The sequence below is a fragment of the Mercenaria mercenaria genome, chromosome 6, assembly GCF_021730395.1.
Source record: "Mercenaria mercenaria strain notata chromosome 6, MADL_Memer_1, whole genome shotgun sequence".
Classification (NCBI taxonomy): Eukaryota; Metazoa; Mollusca; class Bivalvia; order Venerida; family Veneridae; genus Mercenaria; species Mercenaria mercenaria.
In genome coordinates, this window is record NC_069366.1 from 876687 (window position 1) to 899773 (window position 23087).

Here is a 23087-nt window from a genome sequence, read left to right on the forward strand (position 1 = left end):
TGGTCAGTAATTCCTTTATAATCCCTCAATTAGTTCTTAATTTGTTTGCTATTTAATAATGTATCTTATAATTAAAGAACTCATCACCTTTGATGTTTCTTTGATCATATAATATCAAAGAATAACTGATCATTAAATATAAGATATGTTCAAATTATTAAAACAATTAAGTGGTAATTAAAGAACAAACTGATATTTACTGTAAAACAATTAATAGGAAGAAATCCCCTATAAATATGCAGAGTTACCTTTCCCAAGATATCACATTGTCACTACAAGCTGTGGCAAAAGTATACCAAGCTTTCATATTATCTCCTATACATTTAATAATAAAATAATAAAAGAACTTAGTATGGATGTCATCTCAGCAGCCCCATCTCTACGACAACAGCTGGTTGCCCTTGACAACAGTGGTTCAACCATTTCACTCTTAGGTAAGTTTCATTTAATGTTCTGTACTTAATGTGGTTATATTTTGAATGCACAGTAGGATAAGTGAAAATAAATCAGCATTTCAGGACATGAATGACTTTAAGTCTGCAGTTTTCAGATCCATTTGTAAAAACTTGACATATTTTATGTTACAGTCACTGTTTGGTTTGTATGTGATGAAATTTACCAACCTTACTTGCATGCATTTCAAGAAACTTGTACATTAAAAAGCATACAAGCATACCAAATATACTTTATCAAGGCAATTTTCAAAGCGTTAATATATTTGAATATTCATCTTGTCATATTTGTTTTAAATAATAAATTTGTTTCTATTCTTTCAGATGGTCAGTTGGAGTTCCTGGGAGGACAGTCTCTGTTGTCAGCTATAGAAGAGAACCAGTCACACCACTTACATCTGCTGCTACGTGTATCAGTAACTGAAGGTGTACGCCACATGTACCAACAGTATTCCAACACTAAATGGGCTCAAGTAAGTTCACTACTTTTGTCATTTCACAAATATGCAGATATCCAACTTACTACCAATAAAGAAATGAACACATTTATTATTACATAATAAAATGGAAACTGTATTTTGAAAATCCTTCCAAACGAATATACACTGATACAAACAACATAGTTTGTGGCATAGTACCATATGGAATGAGTATTGAACATGTCAAATCATGTTGTAAAAAAGCAAATAATAATTGCAAGTGAAGATTCGACACATAATATGTAGAAGAAAATATAATACATTTTACATTGTTATGTGTAAATAGTTTCCCCAGCTTTATCATACTTCATTTTTCTATTTGTAGAAACAAACTGGGAATTATAATTATGAGTGCATGTCATTATTTATCCATTTGTCTCATTTCAGGTACAGAACACTGCTAGATCAATCAAGTCTACTCTGGAAGCAGACGCCACTCAGCAGACGACACCAGTGATGACATCATCACCACATACTGGAAGACCAAATATGGATAAGGCAGTTGGAGAGTGGACCAGTGTTATGTGTGAACTTTCTAGACATGAGTGACTTTTATTATCCGTATGCTTGTAGCATGAAACTGCTTCTGTTATAATTGTTAAATGATTAGTGCAGGATATCAAATATGTGCTATATTTGTTTACTATTACTCTGTTGTGTTTACCACCGGAATATATATACATGTATGAATAAAATGTATCAACAAAAGTCTCTTCTCATTTCGCATTTAGCTCAGTCTACCCAACACCCTAAACAAAACTGAAATGTTAGCCATTTACTACAACACTAAATTACATTTGGTTCAAATGCATGGCACAATGGTTGATTTCAAACACCAATATGAAGTGCATGCATGGTTTAAAACAAGCGGGCCTTCTGTATCACTAAACTGACCTAGTTTTTATCCCAGATATTACTGCGCTTGGCCTAGATTTCAAAGAGACAGCCACTTTGACCATGTTTTAGGTAAATCAGGTAGATCATCTTTGTTTATCAATGATATGACCAGTTTTTTTATTTCCAGTATCCCACTTTTGAACTTTACCTAGATTTCATACAGACAAATGTTCTGACAGATTTAGGATGATCACTAAACTGTTTTTCTATGATCTGACCCAATGATCTACCTTTTTGCCATGTTACCCAATTAGGAATTTATTCCAGATTTTTAAAAGACAAACATTAAGACCAAGTCTCATGAAGATTGTTATTATTTTCATTATTCTATTATTTGACCTAGATTTTAACCTAGATAATCCAGTTTTGATCTTGACCTACATTTCATATCAATAAACATTCTGACATCAAGTAGTAAAAGTGTGTTAACAAGGTTTTTCTATAATTCAACCTAGTGACCCAGTTTTAGACCTCAGGTAACTCAAGTTTTAAGCCTGGCTAAGATTTCAAACAGACAAATATTCTGACAGTTTTATGAAAATCAAGTAATAAATGTGTCCTCTAGGGTGTAAATAAGGTCTTTCCATGATTTGACCCAGTGGCCTTGTTACCCAAGGTTTTGGTTTTGACCTAGGTTTTACAGAGACAACATTCTGAAAAAGATTTATGATGATCTAGTAAATAATGCAACCACTAGAGTGTAAACAAGGTCTTTCCATGATCTGACCTAATGACCTAGTTTCTGATCTCTTGTAACCCAGTTATAGATTTAATCTAGACTTTAAAGAGACAAACATTCTGACAAAGAAGACCAAACACAAAATTTGGTCTCTAGAGTGTTAACAAGGTTTTTCTATGATTTGACGTAGCAACCTAGTTTTGAACTGGGGTAATTCAGTTTTAAGCTTGACCGAGATTTCATAGAGACAGAAAATTATGGGCTCTTGAGTGTTAAAATGGTTTTCTTATTAATTGGCATAGTGACCTAGTTTTTTTGTCCTAGATGACCCAGTAACGAACTCATCCAAGACTTTACTGAAGGTAATATTCTGACTAAGTTTCATTAAGATTGTGCTTAAATTGTGATCTCTAGTGTTAACAGTAACAAGCAAATTGTTGACTCAAGACACACATGGTGATCACAACAGCTCACCTCAACAGTATGCATCAGTACTGATCTTTCAGTTGGAATCTACCAATTTAATTTCAGAGAAGTCCACAATACTGACTCAGTAAATCTCCCCAGTACATAAAGAACCAAAACATAACTACTTACTGTGCATTAGGCACCACTTCCCACGAAGTAGGACTATACAGTTGGCAGGAAAATTTCTGTGCTGTTGTGTATACAAATCTCTCATCTGTAACAAACAAGAGGGTCATAAGCCTGGATTGCTCACCTGAGTAATATGGCCTACAGCCTCTAGAGTGTTAACAGGCTTTTCCTTTGATTTGACCGGGTGACCTAGTTTTTGACCCCACATGACCCAGATTCCAACATGGCAATAAACATTCTGACCAAGTTTCATGAAGATAGGATCATAAATGTGGCATCTAGAGTGTTAACAAGCTTTTCCTTTGATTTGAGCAAGTGACCTAGTTTATGAATCCACATCACCCAGATTCAAACTTGGCCTTGGAATCATCAATATAACATTCTGACCAAGTTTCATGAAGGTAGAGTCAGAAATGTGGCCTCAAGAGTCTTAACAAACTTTTCCTTTGATTTGAGCGGGTGACCTAGTTTTTTACCCACATGACCCAGTTTTGAACTTGGCCTACAGATCATCAAGATAAAGATTCTGACCAAGTTTCATGAAGATAGGGTCACAAATGTGGCCTCAACTTTTCCTTTGATTTGATCAGGTGACCTAGTTTTTGACCCCACATGACCCAGACTCTAACTTGACCTAGAGGTCATCAAGACAAACATTCTGACCATTTTTCATGAGTTTCAAACTTAAACTGTGGACTCTAGAGTGTTAACAAGAGTTTCCTTTGATCTGGCCTATTGACCTACCTTTTGACCCCACATGACCCAGTTTCAAATCTGACCTACAGATCATCAAGACAAAACATTCTGATTGAATTTCATAAAGACTGAGTCAAAACTGTCGCCTCTAAAATGTTAGCAAGCTGACCAGATGACCTAGTTTTTGACCCCACATGACCCAGATTCGAATTTGACCTAGAGGTCATCAAGACAATCATTCTGACCAATTCTCATGAGTTTCAAACTTAAATTGTGGACTCTAGAGTGTTAACAAGATTTTACATTGATCTGACCTACTGACCTAGTTTTTGACCCCATATGACCCAGTTTCAAACTTGACCTATTCTAAGAGATCATCAATACAAAGATTCTGACCAAGTTTCATAAAGACTGGGTCAAACCTAAAACTTTTAACCTCTGCTACCGTACCCTAAAATAATGTCCCCCACCCCATTTTCAATAGTTCTACAGCTGTAACTAGGCATTTTTACAGCTGTAGCAATTTTTCTTTATAGCTGTATCTGACTTGCATAATTCAAACTGTTTTACAGTCATTTACAACTGTAAAGTGAAATCTACAACCATAAAATCAATGTTTAACAGTCATTTTACAGCTGTAAAGTGAAATCTACAGCAATAAAGTTAATGTAGATATACCAATAATATAAAATCTACATGTGTAAATTTGAAATAAAATACTTACTCTTTGACTCAAAACCAGCAATGTTCAAATTGTCATGACATTATGTATTGCATATCTATACTGACAGAATTTTGATACAGTCTGTGAGATTTGCAGCTGCAGAATGTACATTACAATATCAGTGTCATTACAACTGCTTACAGTGACAGGGAGTGGGGGATGAGGAGAAAAGTTTGTTTGAATTTTGAAGTACAAGTCACATTAATTACATTAATATGGATCCCGAGGTTAAGATTGGTAGACCCATTAAAATGACGACTGAATTTCCGTTTCATTACATATTTTCTGTATGCAGTTTTGTTTGCTGGCACGATGTCACTTGAGATTCATTACAGGTAAATAAATGCCAAAAACAGCGTAATAAAATATTCAATCACTCAGAAACTGCAGTTTCGTAAAGATGTACCTAGAGTTAACAGTGGCCCAAGCATGAACTTCAAACTGTTACAGAAATTCCATACACTTCTATGCAGACCTAAGCATTAAATTTTCTTCAAAATATAACCTTTATTAAACCTGTACCATATACACTGTAATTTCTGACCATGGTAAATGATAAGAACTGCCATATTCCTCTGACTTAGTCCAAAAACTGAGACTTTAATACAACATTAGAATCTGAATTAATTCTAAATGAGTATATCCCTAAATGTCTCAAAAAGAAACAAATTTGAGCCTTTTTTACCATATGATAGAAAATCTATACCTAGGAAGTTTAATTTTAAATATATTGTTGAATAATGGTAATGAAATACATCACAATCAGTTTACCTTTCTCTCGAAAACGTCAAACTCTCTTTCCTCTGATGTAACTTTGGGCAGTTTGTTACCAACATCTGGTGTATGCATCACAACTATGTAGGTCTATAAATATAGATTATTTCTACAAAATTTATTACTGAAAACCAGACTGAAGAAGGTATAAAACTCGGATCTGTTTCAACTGACCACTGCTGAATTCTATGAGTGCCATCAGAAAAGATCAATCAGAAGCTGAATATTTCAACAGGACTAGAAACATATTTTTGCAATATGTGAGCATGTTCAAATCAGCCTAGAAGACATGGGGCTCCAATAAACCAAACCTGATATCAGAATCTAATATCTTACCAAAGGGAGACATACTTGTAACAAGAGCTCACCGAACACGAAATTGATGCATTCAGTAATTGCACAAAGAACTGAAATTATATGCTCACTATAAACAAAAGTTCTACCATTCTGGTTCAATCTGACCTTGACTTTTAACCTATTAACCTAATAAGAGATCACAGAGTGATTTTCAGGCGGCCACCGTTGAGCCATTTTTGAATGTTCTAAATTTCAAGACAAGCTCAAGGTCAAAATTAAGGTCAAATTTCACATCGGTACAAAACACTGTGCATGTGGTCCAAATTTGAAAGCTGTGGCTTGAGAAATATGAAAGTAGGTCACTAGATCAATTTCAAGGTCAAAGTTCATTTCGGTAGATAGAACTATGCATGTGCTTCAAATCTGGAGACTGTAGCTTCAGATATGTTAAAGTAGGTAGTAGGTACAAATCAATGTCGAATTTCAATTCAAAACACAAAAATATGCATGCAGTCCAAATTTGAAGCCTGTAGCTTGAGAAATGTGAAAGTAGGTCACTCTCAAAATCAAAATTCATTTCGGTACACAAAACTATGCATGTGTTTCAAATTTGAAAGCTGTAGCTTGAGAAATGTGAAAGTAGGTTGCTAGGTCAAAATCATGGTCAAATTTTTTTTCGGAACACAAAACTATGCATGTTGTCCAAATTTGAAGCCTGTAGCTTGAGAAATGTGAAAGTAGGTCACTAGGTCAAGATCAAGGTCAACTAGAAAATGCTTTTGTAAAAAAGCGCATGTCTCCCCCAATGCAAAGTCCTATAGGCAAGAAGTCAATAGGGGTCAGGAGCGAAAGTCAAAGAGACACTGATGGTTGGCTGCAATAGGGATCATCTACTTGGCATGTCCAGTTATCCCGCTAAATTTCAACACTTGTGGCCTAGTGGTTGTCAAGTCACTGTTCAGGCTCCTGTGACCTTGACCTTTGATCAAGTGACCTCAAAATAAATAGGGGCCATCTACTCTGCATGTCCAATCATCCTATTAAGTTTCAACATTGTAGGTCAAGTGGTTCTCAAGTTATTTCCAAAAAATGATTTTACATGAACAGGTCACTGTGACCTTGACCTTTAATAGACTGACCCAAAAATCAATAGGGGTCATCTACTCTGCATGTTCAATTATCCTATGAAGTTTCAACATTCTGGGTCAAGTGGTCCTCAAGTTATTGATCGGAACTGGTTATCAATGTTCAGGCCCCTGTGACCTTGACCTTTAACGGAGTGACCCCAAAAACAAAAAGGGTCATTTACACTGCATGAACAATCATCCTATGAAGTTTCAACATTCTGGGTCGAGAGGTTCTCAAGTTATTGATTGGAAATGGTTTTCCATGTTCAGGCCCCTGTGGCCTTGACCTTTAACAGAGTGATCCTAAAATCGTTAGGGTTCATCTACTCTGCATGACCAATCATCCTACGAAGTTTCATCATTCTGGGTCAAGTGGTTCTCAAGTTACTGACCGGAAATGGTTTTCAATGTTCGGGCCCCTGTGACCTTGACCTTTCACAGAGTGACCCCAAAATCGTTAGGGGTCATCTACTCTTTATGATCAATCATCCTATTAAGTTTCAACATTCTGGGTCAAGTGGTTCTCAAGTTACTGACCGGAAATGGTTTTCAATGTTGAGGCCCCTGTGACCTTAACCTTTAATGGAGTGACCCCAAAATCGATAGGGGTTATTTACTTTGCATGTACAATCATCCTATGAAGTTTCAACATTCTGGGTCAAGTGGTTCTCTAGTTATTGATCAGAAATGGTTTTCAATGTTCAGGCCCCTGTGACCTTGACCTTTTACGGAGTGATCCCATAATCAATAAGGGTCATCTACTCTTTATTACCAATCCTCCTTTTAAGTTTTAACATTCTGGGTCAGGTGGTTCTCTAGTTATTGACTGGAAATGGTTTTCAATGTTCAGGCCCCTGTGACCTTGACCTTTGACGGAGTGACCTCAAAATCAATAGGGGTCATCTACTCTTCATGACCAATCATCCTACTAAGTTTCAACATTCTGGGTCAAGTGGTTCTCAAGTTGCTGACCGGAAATGGTTTTCAATGTTCAGGCCCCTGTGACCTTGACCTTTAATGGAGTGACCCCAAAATCGATAGGGGTCATCTACTTTGCATGTACAATCATCCTATGAAGTTTGAACATTCTGGGTCAAGTGGTTCTCTAGTTATTGATCAGAAATGGTTTTCAATGTTCAGGCCCCTGTGACCTTGACCTTTGACGGAGTGATCCCATAATCAATAGGGGTCATCTACTCTTTATGACCAATCATCCTATCAAGTTTCAACATTCTGGGTCAGGTGGTTCTCTAGTTATTGACTGGAAATGGTTTTCAATGTTCAGGCCCCTGTGACCTTGACCTTTGACGGAGTGACCCCAAAATCAATAGGGGTCGTCTACTCCAGCAGCCCTACAACCCTAAGAAGTTTGAAGGTTCTAGGTCAAATGGTTCTCCAGTTATTGCTCGGAAATGAAGTGTGACGTACCGACGGACGGACGGAAGGATGTAGGTTATGGACATGAAGATTCTAAGTTTATCCCTATATAAGTCTTTATGAACCATGTGACCCCCAAGGCTGGGCCATATTTGACCCTAGAGGGATAATTTGAACAAACTTGGTAGAGAACCACTAGATGATGCTACATTACAAATATCAAAGCCCTAGTCTTTGTGGTTTGGACAAGAAGATTTTCAAAGTTTTTCTCTATATAAGTCTATGTAAACCATGTGACCAAAAGGGCGGGACCATATTTGATCCTAGGGAAATAATTTGAACAATCTTAGTAGAGGACCACTAGATGATGTCATATACAAAATATCAAAGCCCTAGGCCCTGTGGTTTTGGACAAGATGTTTTTCAAAGTTTTTTTTCCTATATAAGTCAATATAAACCATGTGACCCTCAAGTGGGGCCATATTTGACCCCAGGGAAATAATCTGAACAAGGCAGTCTGAAAGACAGCTAAATCCCCCGCCACTGCTATGGATAGTGAAAGGGTAAACCTTTGATTTTAGCTGTGATCTTGACCTTAAACTGACATGGCTGACTCTGAATTCTGCACAACGTCTTGATGAGGTGATCATTTGACCAAAGTTTCATGAAAATCCTTCAAGGGGTTTAGGAGATACAGAGCTGAAACCTTTGACCTTCAGTTGTGACCTTGACCTTGAGTTGACATGGCTGACTCATAAGTTCTTGATGAGGTAATCATTTGACCCAAGTTTGATGAAAATCCTTCAAGGGGTTAAGGAGATACAGAGTGGACACCAATTGGAAGGCTCAAACCTTTGACCCTTAGTTGTGACCTTGACCTTGAGCTGGCATGGTTGACTCATAATTTCTGCACATCGTTCTGATGAGGTAATCATTTGACCCAAGTTTTATAAAATTCCTTCAAGGGGTTTAGGAGATATAGAGCGGACACGAAATGGAAGGCTCAAACCTTTGACCTTCAGTTGTGACCTTGACCTTGAGCCGACATGGCTGACTCATAAGTTCTGCACATCGCCTTGATGAGGTGATCGTTTGACCCAAGTTTGATGAAAATCCTTCAAGGGGTTTAGGAGATATAGAGCGGACACAAAATGAAAGGCTCAAACCTTTGACCCTAAGTTGTGACCTTGACCTTGAGCCGGCATGACTGACTCATGGGTTCTGCACATCGTCTTGATGAGGTGATCATTTGACCCAAGTTTTATAAAATTCCTTCAAGGGGTTTAAGAGATATAGAGCAGACACAAAATGGAAGGCTCAAACCTTTGACCTTGAGTTGTGACCTTGACCTTGAGCCGGCATGTCTGACTCATGGGTTCTGCACATCGTCTTGATGAGGTGTTCATTTGACCCATGTGTTATAAAATTCCTTAAAGGGGTTTAGGAGATATAGAGCGGACACAAAATGGCAGGCTCAAACCTTTGACCTTGAGTTGTGACCTTGACCTTGAACCGACAAGGCTGACTCATGGGTTCTGCACATCATCTTGATGAGGTGATCATTTGACCCAAGTTTCATGAAAATCCTTCAAGGGGTTTAGGAGATATGGACCGGACAGGATTTTGTTACGGACGGAAGGACAGACGGAAGTACGGACGCAGACCATTCCTATAATCCCTCCACCACGGCGGGGGATTAAACAATCTTGGTAGAAGACCACTAGATTTTGCTACATACCAAATATCAAAGCCCTAGGCCCTGTGGTTTTGGACAAGAATATCAAAAACAGTTTAATTGTTCCTGGCCAATGTGACCTTGACCTTTGACCTAATGACCTTAAAATCAATAGGGGTCATCTACTGGTCATGACCAACCTCACTATCAATTTTCCTGACACTAGGCCCAAGCATTCTTGAGTTATTGCCCGGACACCATTTTACTGTTCCTGGTCACTGTGACCTTGACCTTTGACATACTGACCTCAAAATCAATAGGGGTCATCTGCTGGTCATGACCAACCTCCTTATCAACTTTCATAACCCTAGGCCTAAGCAATCTTGAGTTATCATCTGGAAACCATTTAACCGTTCAGGGTCACTGTGACCTTGACCTTTAACATACTGACCTCAAAATCAATAGGGGTCATCTGCTGGTCATGATCAACCTCCCTATCAACTTTCATGATCCTAACCATGATGGTCACATGGTTTTTATATTCTTAGACCTACTGACTTAGTTTTTGACCGCAGCTGACTCAGTTTCAAACTTGACCTAGATATCATCAAGATGAATATTCAGACCTTTCATATAGATCCCATGATAAATATCGCCTCTAGAGAGGTCACAAAGTTTTTCTATGATTTGACCTAATGACCTATTTTTAATGGCATGTTACCCAGTTTCAAATTTGAACTAGATATCATCAAGGTGAACATTCTGATCAATTTTCATGAAGATCAATTGAAAAGTATGGCCTCTAGAGAGGTCGCAAGGTTTCTCTATTTTTAAACCTACTGACCTAGTTTTTGACCGCACGTAACCCAGTTTCAAACTTTACCTAGATATCATCAAGGTGAACATTCTGACCAATTTTCATGAAGTTCCATTGAAAAATATTGCCTCTAGAGAGGTCACAAGGGTTTTCTATTTTTAGACCTACTGACCTAGTCTTGGACAGCACGTGACCCAGTTCTGAACCTGACCTAGATATCATCATGATGAACATTCTGACCAACTTTCATAAAGATCCCATGAAAAATGTGACCTCTAGAGTGGTCACAAGCAAAAGTTTATGCACGGAAGCATGCACGGACAAGGGACGCCGCACAATCACAAAAGCTCACCTTGTCACTTTGTGACAGGTGAGCTTAAAACAACCTTCTGCATGCCAATTGGATAGCTTCCCCATATGAAATAATTCTACATTCCAAGAGGGTTTTCAACCTGCTGAGTGAGAGGCATGTGGTTTAGTCTTCAATTTTTAGTTACCAGTAAATCATTTGACCACAAAGGTCTAATAACATCTAATTTTAAAATAGTGAATGACAAGTGATCTATGAATACGACTTAAAACCGGTTTCAATTTTGCAAAACCGCTAATCGCTCTCAAACAGTAAGCATCATGAATTGTGCTAAAACACATCAACTTGAACATTTACGTCTAAGCTGTCATGTCCATAAAATGAAGTAAGGAAAGTTCCTATTTATTTATTTTTATGTTATCAGTCACTGATTTGCCTGTCGTGATATATCTAAAATAAAATACACCTAGATATGACTTATTAATTACCACACTGTTGCAAACAATAAAGTCCGTAAGTTCCTGATGAAGTCAACTGCTGGAAGTATCTTGATACGGTTGCCAGGAAAGAAAACAGCATTTAAATATGGTGGCCGATTAACTGGTTCGATTCGATTTCATACAAATTATTAATCGGTTTCAAAATTTTGAAATCGTCCCAGCCCTATGACTAATACTGATACAAATGTATAAAACTAAATTTACCTTACTGCCTGTGTGCTGGATGATGAAATGTTGAGTACATCTAAGAGGTACTTTCCGTATCGGCCAGGAAGCATTGTAGGTTAAGTGGGTGGGCAATACCTAGATTCGTAGCTTGCCCTGCAACAAAATGAAAACATGTATAAATCAAAATTCTTGTTGTTATCAAGATATGACACTATTCAATGGTAAAGAACAAACTTAGATGTATTCATTTCTTAAATCATGGAAAATGAATGATTCTATTTTCTGTAAGTTCAGGACTTTTCTTTGCTATAAAATCATTAAAGTTTGTGTAATGTTAATTTTCATGGATTTTTAGGTGGCATCAATCCAGTAAATTAAATCCCAAATTTCTTAAATTTCATTCATCATCTTCAAAACTTGAAATCATAAAATCCATGTCCCTACCAAGCAGCTGTTTTGGTCAAAACCACAAAAGTTCATGTACACTAAGTTAAAAGATTTTGCAGACATCATTATCTTTTACTATCTTCAGTGTAGTTTTCACTGTAAAAATAATTTCATGTCAACTAAATTTAATATATGAATTTGAAGGAATCATTATTTTCTCCTGTATCCTTGGGAGAGTTTCTGTTGTGAGTCCACTTAATTTCATTGGTATTGGAACAGCTATTTTAGCTGGTATATGAACTCATACATTACCTGATTACATAAAAATAAATAAATAGGAACTCTTCTTATTTCATTTTATGGACATGACAGCTTAGATGCAAAATAATAGAAAGTAGTCTCCCTGAGTGTTACATTATCCCTACCAATTCAGATCACATGCACAAATGAGCCCTTTTTTCTCCCAACAAGAAATAACTTTTGTTCATTTGTTCTGTCAGAAGATTTACCTATATTTCTTTTGCTCTGATTAATATAATATCACATGCATAACAAAAATTTAATTAAAACCATTGTATAAACCATGGTATAATAAAAATAAATATTCCAGTACCTGTTTATTAAAGTAGAGGAATCCTTTAGGACAATTCACGTCATGGAATTGAGCGAAGCACGTGATGGCTCCATCAGTCCCCATTGGATGTATTCTGAGAGTTCCCCTCTGTGTTATAAACAACCAGTGGAGATTATAAGGGACCACATATAAATACCTGTAAATAGATATCACAAATTTTACCTAGCAGTGACTTGTAAAAATAACCATTATAAATGTCAAAAACTGCTACTACAACCCCTTATTATATGAAGTCCTTACAGTTTCTGGATGAGTTAAAACTAATCTTTTTCAATTTTGGTTGTTATAGTCAACCAGAAATGACAGCTGGTACTTTGCCTATGCAGCATTAGAATCAGCAAGATAACTTTTTGTTAGTCTAATTAAGTGTTAATTAAGCTACACTGTCAGAGTTTAGGTCGTATGGCAACATAACAGAGAGGCACCCTGGTAGAACCATCAACATTTTGAAATTAACTTCCATATTCTGATATACTGTACATCCCAAACAACGAGCCGAGAGAAGTGAAGAGTCAGTGAATGAGTGATTTGAGTCACTGACTTTAGCCACTTAGCCGCAAATGCCTTTCTTCACACACAAGAATTCTACATTGGTGTCACAAACACCAGTCTGGTGATTCAAAGATAGTGACCTTATCTACTTGACTAAGCAGGTCCCCAGATATCAATCAATACTTACACCACTATATCCCGTAATATCATCGAAGTATCTAAACCAACTTCCCCAGTCATTCTTTAGCTCATCAAATTCATCTAAAATCTTCTCTCCTCTCTTCCGAAACATCACTTTACATTCCTTCAGTATGAGATTATGTTGGTCCTTCTTAAAGCGTATTTTAATGTGATTCTCCTCCTTTGACTGGTAATACAGGAATGCTTCGTAGATTAACAAGCCATCCTCTACTCTTGCCTGAATCAAATGAAATAATTAGGTTACTCAAAATCTTATTCCATCATAGAGGTTTAACTTTCTTTTTTTTTTGTATTTGTGTGTACAACAACTGAATATACATTAATGTTTACCTTCACCCATCTGATCTGAATATATATCAGATAGAAATCTTTGTTCAAACTAAAAGTAAATTAAAAGGCTTTCATGGCATTACTATTATTTTGGCTGGCATTTGTTAGATCTGTACCAAAACCAAGCACAGTAATGATAAAAGTAAATCTGTAGTTTCCCGGTATATCAATTTTCTTTGAATATCAAAGGGAACCATCTTTAAATTACATGTGCTCTATTTTCTATTGTTACAGTTAGTGTGTGTGTGTGTTCGGGTTTAACGTCTTTCTCAACAATTTTTCAGTCATATAAACGACGATGTCTACTTGTAGCAGTGAGCACAATACCCAACTTTATAGTGCTGCCTCACTGGAGTATCACGCCGTAGATAAGTGGCATGATACCCCACCCAGTCACATTATACTGATACCGGGCTGACCAGTCCTAGCACTACCCCCTTAATGCTGAGCGCCAAGCGAGGAAGCTGCTAGTACCATTTTTTTATGTCTTTGGTATGACGTGGCCGGGGACCGAACCCACGATCTCCCGCACTCGAAGCGGATGCTCTACCACTAGGCTACCGAGGCGGTATTACAGTTAGTAGCTTTGTATTTTTTGTATTGATAACCAATATATCATTGACTTGTCCATATTGTCAATACATCAGTATCAAAATTAATAATAGCAGCCCTGTCATACATGTGTCACTAATGCATTATGTAGCAAATATTCATTTATAATTATATGAAACTCAAATCGCTAAAGATTATCTTTACATAACTTTCAACTGACAAGAAGGTAAGGCCGAGATTTCTGCTGCCCTAATCCAACCAGCAAAACCTCATGTATAGACATTGTATCAGTAACATTCTTATCTTGGCTTAAACCTGACCTGAAAAAAACAAGAGGCCATGATGGCCCTATATCGCTCACCGTTATCTTTGCACTTGGGACAAGAAGGCCCTCAGAAAAAATACAAAGGACGGGGAAAAAAAAGGGGGAAAAATTTAAAACCCAAAAAAAAAAAAAAAAATTCTTAAAAGGGTACAGATATTCAAAAAACCTAAAAATTGGAGGAAACCCATCCATGTTTACCACAAAAAAGGGGTCCCCGGTTTTTTTCCCTACGGCCAATAAAAAAAAATTTACTAAAAACAAGCTATTTTAAAAACGTAAATGGGGAAATAATTAAAAAAAAAAGATTGTAATTTTAAAAAAAGGGACTGCCAAATAAATCTATTGACAAAATAATTAGTTACGGGGAATACCCTTTTAATTTGAAATAAAGGGGGGGAAAATTTGACATAAAACAGTCCTAGTTATCTACCCCATTTTGGGTCAGTCCAACTAAAGAAATTGAAATTTCAAAATCAAGGACTTACGATATAAACCATTTTGTTACGTCAGGGGAGGTAAACAATATAAAATAACTCTGGAAAACTACGAATGGGTTGATCTGCATGGAACCCAAGATTTTTTGTTGTTGAAATTTTGTAAGTTTGTATCAATAAAACCTAAATGAAGTCTCTATATCTGCAAACCCCAAAAAAGCCAAATTTTGGACCTTTAAGGGGGCCCAAAAATCTGGAACCATGAAGGGAACTGGGCCAGTTTTAAGAAAGGAACCAAGACTTGTGGTGATACAAATTTTGTCAAGTTTGGTTTAAAATCAATCATAAATAAGTGGTTTTTTCAGACAAAGTCAAACACAATTTTGGCCTCTTCAGGGGCCATAACTCTTAATCCATTAAGGGGTTGCCGGGTTTAAGAAGAACCCAGATCTAAGTTGACCCCCCTTTTAACAAAGTTTGATTTAAAACAAATCATAAAAGAAGCTGCTATTGGCAAAAAGGTCAAAAAAGCTAATTCTGGCCCCCTTTCAGGGGGGCCCTCACTCGGAACCCATAAAGGGGTTGGCCTGTTCAAAAAGGAACCAAATCATATGGGGTACAAGTTGTGTCAAATTTGGTTTTAAAAAAAAATCAAAACTAGAAAATGCTTTTGAAAAAAGCGTGTCTCCCCCCAAAGCAAAATCCCATACAAGAAAACAATAGGGGCGAAGCGAAATCAAAGGACACTGATGGTTAGCTGCAATAGGGATCATCTACTTGGCATGTCCAGTCATCCTGCTAAATTTCAAAACTCTTGGCCTAGTGGTTCTCAAGTCACTGTTCAGGCTCCTGTGACCTTGACCTTTGATCAAGTGACCTCAAAATAAATAGGGACCATCTACTCTGCATGTCCAATCATCCTATCAAGTTTCAACATTGCAGGTCAAGTGGTTCTCAAGTTATTTCCAAAAAATGATTTTACATGAACAGGTCACTGTGACCTTGACCATTAATAGACTGACCCCAAAATCAATAGGGGTCATTTACTCTGCATTACCAATCATCCTATGAAGTTTCAACATTCTGGGTCGAGAGGTTCTCAAGTTATTGATTGGAAATGGTTTTCCATGTTCAGGCCCCTGTGGCCTTGACCTTTAACAGAGTGACCCTAAAATCGTTAGGGGTCATCAACTCTGCATGACCAATCATCCTATGAAGTTTCATCATTCTGGGTCAAGTGGTTCTCAAGTTACTTACTGAAAATGGTTTTCAATGTTCAGGCCCTTGTGACCTTGACCTTTCACAGAGTGACCCCAAAATCATTAGGGGTCATCTACTCTGCATGACCAATCATCCTATGAAGTTTCATCATTCTGGGTCAAGTGGTTCTCAAGTTACTGACCGGAAATGGTTTTCAATGTTCAGGCCCCTGTGACCTTTACCTTTAATGGAGTGACCCCAAAATCGATAGGGGTCATCTGCTTTGCATGTACAATCATCCTATGAAGTTTCAACATTCTGGGTCAAGTGGTTCTCAAGTTATTGATCTGAAATGGTTTTCCATGTTTAGGCCCCTGTGACCTTGACCTTTGACAGAGTGACCCCAAAATCAAAAGGGGTCATCTACTCTTTATGACCAATCATCCTATGAAGTTTCAACATTCTGGGTCAAGTGGTTCTCTAGTTATTGATCGGAAATGGTTTTCAATGTTCAGGCCCCTGTGACCTTGACCTTTGACGGAGTGACCCCAAAATCAATAGGGGTCATCTACTCTTCATGACCAATCATCCTATGAAGTTTCAACATTCTGGGTCAAGTGGTTCTCAAGTTATTGATCGGAAATGGTTTTCAATGTTCAGGCCCCTGTGACCTTGACCTTTGACGGAGTGACCCCAAAATCAATAGGGGTCATCTACTCTTCATGACCAATCATCCTATGAAGTTTCAACATTCTGGGTCAAGTGGTTCTCTAGTTATTGATCGGAAATGGTTTTCGATGTTCAGGCCCCTGTGACCTTGACCTTTGACGGATTGACCCCACAATCAATAGGGGTCATCTACTCTTCATGACCAATCATCCTATGAAGTTTCAACATTCTGGGTCAAGTGGTTCTCAAGTTAATGATCGGAAATGGTTTTCAATGTTCAGGCCCCTGTGACCTTGACCTTTGACGGAGTGACCCCAAAATCAATAGGGGTCATCTACTCTTCATGACCAATCATCCTATGAAGTTTCAACATTCTGGGTCAAGTGGTTCTCTAGTTACTGATCGGAAATGGTTTTCACTGTTCAGGCCCCTGTGACCTTGACCTTTGAAGGATTGACCCCAAAATCAATAGGGGTCATGTACTCTTCATGACCAATCATCCTATGAAGTTTCAACATTCTGGGTCAAGTGGTTCTCTAGTTATTGATCAGAAATGGTTTTCAATGTTCAGGCCCCTGTGACCTTGACCTTTGACGGAGTGACCCCAAAAACAATAGGGGTCGTCTACTTCAGCAGCCCTACAACCCTATGAAGTTTGAAGGTTCTAGGTCAAATGGTTCTCCAGTTATTGCTCGGAAATGAAGTGTGACGTACGGAAGGACGGACGGATGGACAGGGCAAAAACAATATGTCTCCTGGGGGAGACATAATGAAGCTGCTATTGTGCAGACAAGGTCAAAATAGCTAATTCTGGCAATTTCAGGGGCCATAACTCTGGAACCCATAATGGAATCTGACCAGTTCAAGAAAGGAACCGAGATCTTATGGTGATACAAGTTGTGTGCCAGTTTGGTAAAAATCAAATTATAAATAAAGCTGCTATTGTGCAGACAAGGTCAAAATAGCTAATTTTGGCCCTTTCAAGGGCCATAACTCTGGAACCTGTAATGGGATCTGGCCAGTTCAAGAAAGGAACTGAGATCTTATGGTGATACAAGTTGTGTGGTGTGCAAGTTTGGTTAAAATAAAATCATAAATGAAACCACTATCGTGCAGACAAGAAATTGTTGACGCACGAACGGACTGACGACGGACGAAGGGTGATCACAAAAGCTCACCTTGTCACTATGTGACAGGTGAGCTAAAAAACGAAAAAAAAAAAACAACAAAAAAAAGATAACTATCAGGTCACTTATATCTTCTTTATCCTCTATTTATACCTTTTATTTTGCTAAAATCAGGCTGCCATGTAAACTGACTTTACATTGCAGTTGCTGATGGACCACCTTTTAAGTAAATGTACAGCTGGCAGCATTGTAAATTGGATCAAGATTTCAGATGTGTACAAACAATTCATCATGTCCCCATTACCCGCCCAATAATAGGTCATATGGCAATTTTCCAGCTTTAACAGTGGAGGAAGACCCCAGGCACCCCTCCATGAATTATTTTATCACAAGTGGGCACCTGGGTAGAACCACTGACCTTAATTAAGCCAGCTGGATGGCTTCCTCACATGAAGAATTCAATGCCCTGAGTGAGGCTCGAACCAACATCAATGAGGGGCAAGTGATAAATTCAATTCTATTCCACCTCAGTAAGGAATGGTACAAAGACAGTTTTTGAAGTCTGACTCAATCGACCTTGACTTTGTCAAAGTTTGTGTTTTGATGTTGTGGTTAGAAATTAGTGCTCTTATCCTGTTTTAAACAGGAATTTCTCTGGAATTTCTCGCAACTGTTGGATCTAAGCCATTCATTTATTGTGGAAGGACTTTAATTAAATTCTCTTTTTCGTGCCAAAATGGAACAGATTAAGGTAAATACTGCTGAAGCCTTTGATTTCAATTCTTTGTTTTTGGCTATTTTTTTGTCCATGTCAAAACTTCATTACCTGTTTTGTACATGAATGTCTGATATGCACCTGTGATTTATATTACATAGAAGTCAAACTGTAAGATGAGGGTTAATGCTTTTATTGTAATATGCAAGCAATCATGTTTAACTGAAGCTAGCAATGGCCAAAGGAATTTACAAATCGGTAAAATGTGAACTGATTACTTTTGTATCTAAAAGCAATTTTTGTGAAATATTTTGCTCTTATCTCTTACCATACAAAATTCAATTTGGACAGTACCATTAACTGTTAAAAGAGGTGCTTACCAAAAATATACTGACTGAAAAGCGAATAGTGGATATCATGATCAGACTGCAAAGATGTGCAGGGTGATCATGATATACACTGGCCGCAAAGGCAGAATCAGTCGTGCCCAGTATGATAAATTTAAGAAGTCTTATTTGTTGCAAAATAAATATAGTATAACATTACTGTCTTTATGAACTTGACTTTATTCAGCAAATTGGTGGAAGATTTATCCAAATAAATCTCCTTACAACTGCTACGATTTTCCAAGGCAAAATTTCAAAGCTTTAACTTTAAAACTGTACTCAATCGAAAATGTGTTAAATAAGTAATAATCTAAAAATAAGTATCTTCTTGTACCCTGATTTGCCGGCCCCTAATTCTTTCTGACTCCCTGTATCCACCAACACTTTCTGACCAATGGGGAATGTTTTCACATAGTATACTATCTTAAAGTCTGGTAAACTCAAGATCTGAAAACAATAAAATACAGTTACACTTAAACATTTGTCAGAATATACAATAGTGTTAAACTTTCTTCTATCAGAAATATATTCTTCCAATATGAAAAGTTTGTTTGTTTGTTTGTTTTGGGTTTAACTCCGTTTTTCAACAGCATTTCAGTCATGTAACGGCGGACAGTTAACCTAACCAGTGTTCCTGGATTCTTACTACATCAGAAATTTATCCTTCTGTCAGACATGTATTCTTCATTCTAATATGCTTGTCTCTGTTAAAACACTCTTACGCTAGAATGAAGTCACGTTAACGTGCGGTGACGGTCAAAGTTTTTGTTGCAACCAAGAAAGAGCGCTTCTATATTTGATCTGTGTTCGAAATTAAGGGCATATAAGAATCAAAATAATTTACAGCACAAGCGTGCTTTAACACTATTTATACACTCCGGTGGAAATATGTCGTTCAAATAATTTCACTCGGGCTGCGCCCTTGTGAAATTATTACGCCCGACGTGTAATCACACATCGTGCATAAATAGTGTTAAAGCATTCTTTTGCTATAAATCATTTCTTAAATTAGAGATGCTATTTTAAGTTAGCAATGCATTTTACATTCTGAAATATATTCCGCAGTCTGGGATTTTTCAGGACTGGTCTTGATTTCAGTCTTTTGGCAGCCAGTTTTTATTTTATATGACTCTATCAGAAATATGACTCTACTGGAAAAAGACATTTCAGGCTTTTGGAAAAAAGATTTTCAGACTTCTCATATTTAACAGAATCCCATGTATTCTGCAGTTAGAAATTCATACTTTAATTTGAAATGTTTTCTGCAGTCAGAAATGTATTCTAACTTGTAAAATAAGAAATGTGTCCTTCTACAATCAGATATGCATTTGCTAATCTAAACTGTATTTCTTCAGTCTGAACTGTTTTCTTCAGTCAGATAATTATGTATTCCCCAGTCAGACATGTTAATGTATTCTTTTGTTAACTAGAATGTGTCTGTAGGACACAGGGTGTGCCCCCCACTCCCCACCCCACTGGTACATTTGTCACAATAAGGGGAAATCATTCAAATGATTGCAGTCTTAATGGGGTATAGCCTAAAAAAAAAAAACATTATGAAATGGGTTCATTATTCTATACCATATACTTTTTAAGCTATGAGCATCACAAACAAAAAATCCACTATTTTGGCTATTTCAAGGGCCATAACTCTGTAATAAACGCTAAAATTCTGACGAAGAATGCCAAGTGTGCAAGGTCACATTATGATAAAGACTCAAGCAAGGTTTCATGAATTTACATTAAATACTTTTTGAGTGAGGCACATAATTAGGTGAAAATGTGCATTTTTTTTACTATTTCAGGGGCCATAACTCTGGAAATAGGGGGCGGACCCAGATGAAAAATAGAAGGTGCACAAGTTCATATCATGATAAAGATTCATGCAAGGTTTCATAAATTTATATCAAATACTTTCTGAGCTAGGCGTGTCGCAAGGTGAAAATGTTCATTTTTGACTATTTCAGGGGCCATAACTCTAGAAATAGGGGGCGGACCCAGATGAAAAATAGGTGCGCAAGTTCATATCATGATTAAGACTCATGCAAGGTTTCATGAATCAATATAAAATACTTTTTGAGTTAGGCGTGTCACAAGGTGAAAATGTGCATTTTTGACTATTTCAGGGGCCATAACTCTAAAAATAGGGGGCGGAGCCAGATGAAAAATAGAAGGTGCGCAAGTTCATACCATTATAAAGACTCATGCAAGGTTTCATCAATTTATATCAAATACTTTTTGAGCTAGGCGTGTCACAAGGTGAAAATGTGCATTTTTGACTATTTCAGGGGCCATAACTCTAGAAATAGGAGGGCGGACCCAAATGAAAAATAGGAGGTGCGGAAGTTCATATCATGATTAAGACTCATACAAGGTTTCATGAATCTATATCAAATACTTTTTGAGCTAGGCGTGTCACAAGGTGAAAATGTGCATTTTTGACTATTTCAGGGACCATTACTCTAAAATTAGGGGGCGAAGCCAGACGAAAAATAGGTGCGCAAGTTCATATCATGATAAAGACTCATGCAAGGTTTCATTAATTTATATCAAATACTTTTTGAGCTAGGCGTGTCAAGAACTTCGGACAGATGCACGGACGGACAAACAAGAGCAAATCTATATGCCCCCACCACTCATGGGGAAGGGTGGGGGGGGGGGGGGGGGGGGGGGGGGCAAAAATACATGCTTCAGTAAGAAATATATTCTACAGTTATCCTCAAAATTACATACCTCCAAAGATCCATTTTCTCTTGCAACAGCCACCCAATATGATATCCTCCATTCCTTTTTCTGCATCTTCTTACAAAACAAGATGAATAAATGACATTAATAATACCTGTCATGTGTTTATGAATCGGACAGAAATATCCATCCTGAGGGTACCTGCGGATCGGGCGGTAACAAGGATATTTCTATCCGATTCATTAATACATGACTGATACTTTTTCTTGCATATCGTATACATATAAGCTTTTTATTCTGACAGATGTTTTCCTGCATACCGTATTTTACAAAACAAGAGCTGTCTCCATAGGATGACACATGCCCCCGATGGCACTTTGAATGAATAGTTATGGCCGATGTTAAGAGTTTAGGACCTTTGACCTACGGAGCTGGGTCTTGCGTGCGACACATCGTCTTACTGTGTCACACATTCATGCATAGTTATTTTAAAATCCATGCATGAATGACAAAGATATAGACCGGACATGCCCATCAATGCACTATCATGAAAAATGATCTTTAACTTCTAAGTGTGACCTTGACCTTTGAGCTACGGACCTGGGTCTTGCGCGTGACACGTCATCTTACTGTGGTACACATTTATGCCAAGTTATTTGAAAATCCATCCATCGATGACAAAGATATGGACCGGACACGCCCATCAATGCACTATCCTTTAACGTCTAAGTGTGACCTTGACCTTTGAGCTACGGACCTGGGTCTTGCGCACTGCACGTCGTCTTACTGTGGTACACATTTATGCCAAGTTATTTGAAAATCCATCCATCGATGACAAAGATATGGACCGGACACGCCCATCAATGCACTATCTTTTAACGTCTAAGTGTGACCTTGACCTTTGAGCTACAGACCTGGGTCTTGCGCACTGCACGTCGTCTTACTGTGGTACACATTCATGCCAAGTTATTTGAAAATCCATCCATCGATGACAAAGATATGGACCGGACACGCCCATCAATGCACTATCCTTTAACGTCTAAGTGTGACCTTGACCTTTGAGCTACGGACCTGGGTCTTGCGCACTGCACATCGTCTTACTGTGGTACACATTCATGCCAAGTTATTTGAAAATCCAACCATCGATGACAAAGATATGGACCAGACACGAAAATTGCGGACGGACCGACAGACTGACAGACAGTTCAAAAACTATATGCCTCCCTTTGGGGGCATAAAAAAATAAAAGAAATAAAGCAAATAGAAATGCACTCTTTCTTGTAGTAGAGAGTATGTACACAAAGAGTGGTAAATTAATGTTCGTAAGCAGAAGTGATGCCATGATATTTCAGTGATGCACAATAACAAAGTTCCTCTTATT

The 23087-nt window shown here is 37.6% G+C and overlaps 1 pseudogene; it reads right to left on the minus strand.

Annotated features, from left to right (window-relative positions):
* Positions 1 to 23087, minus strand: part of LOC123549855 (cleavage and polyadenylation specificity factor subunit 1-like) — a 151735-nt pseudogene that overhangs the window by 14452 nt on the left and 114196 nt on the right.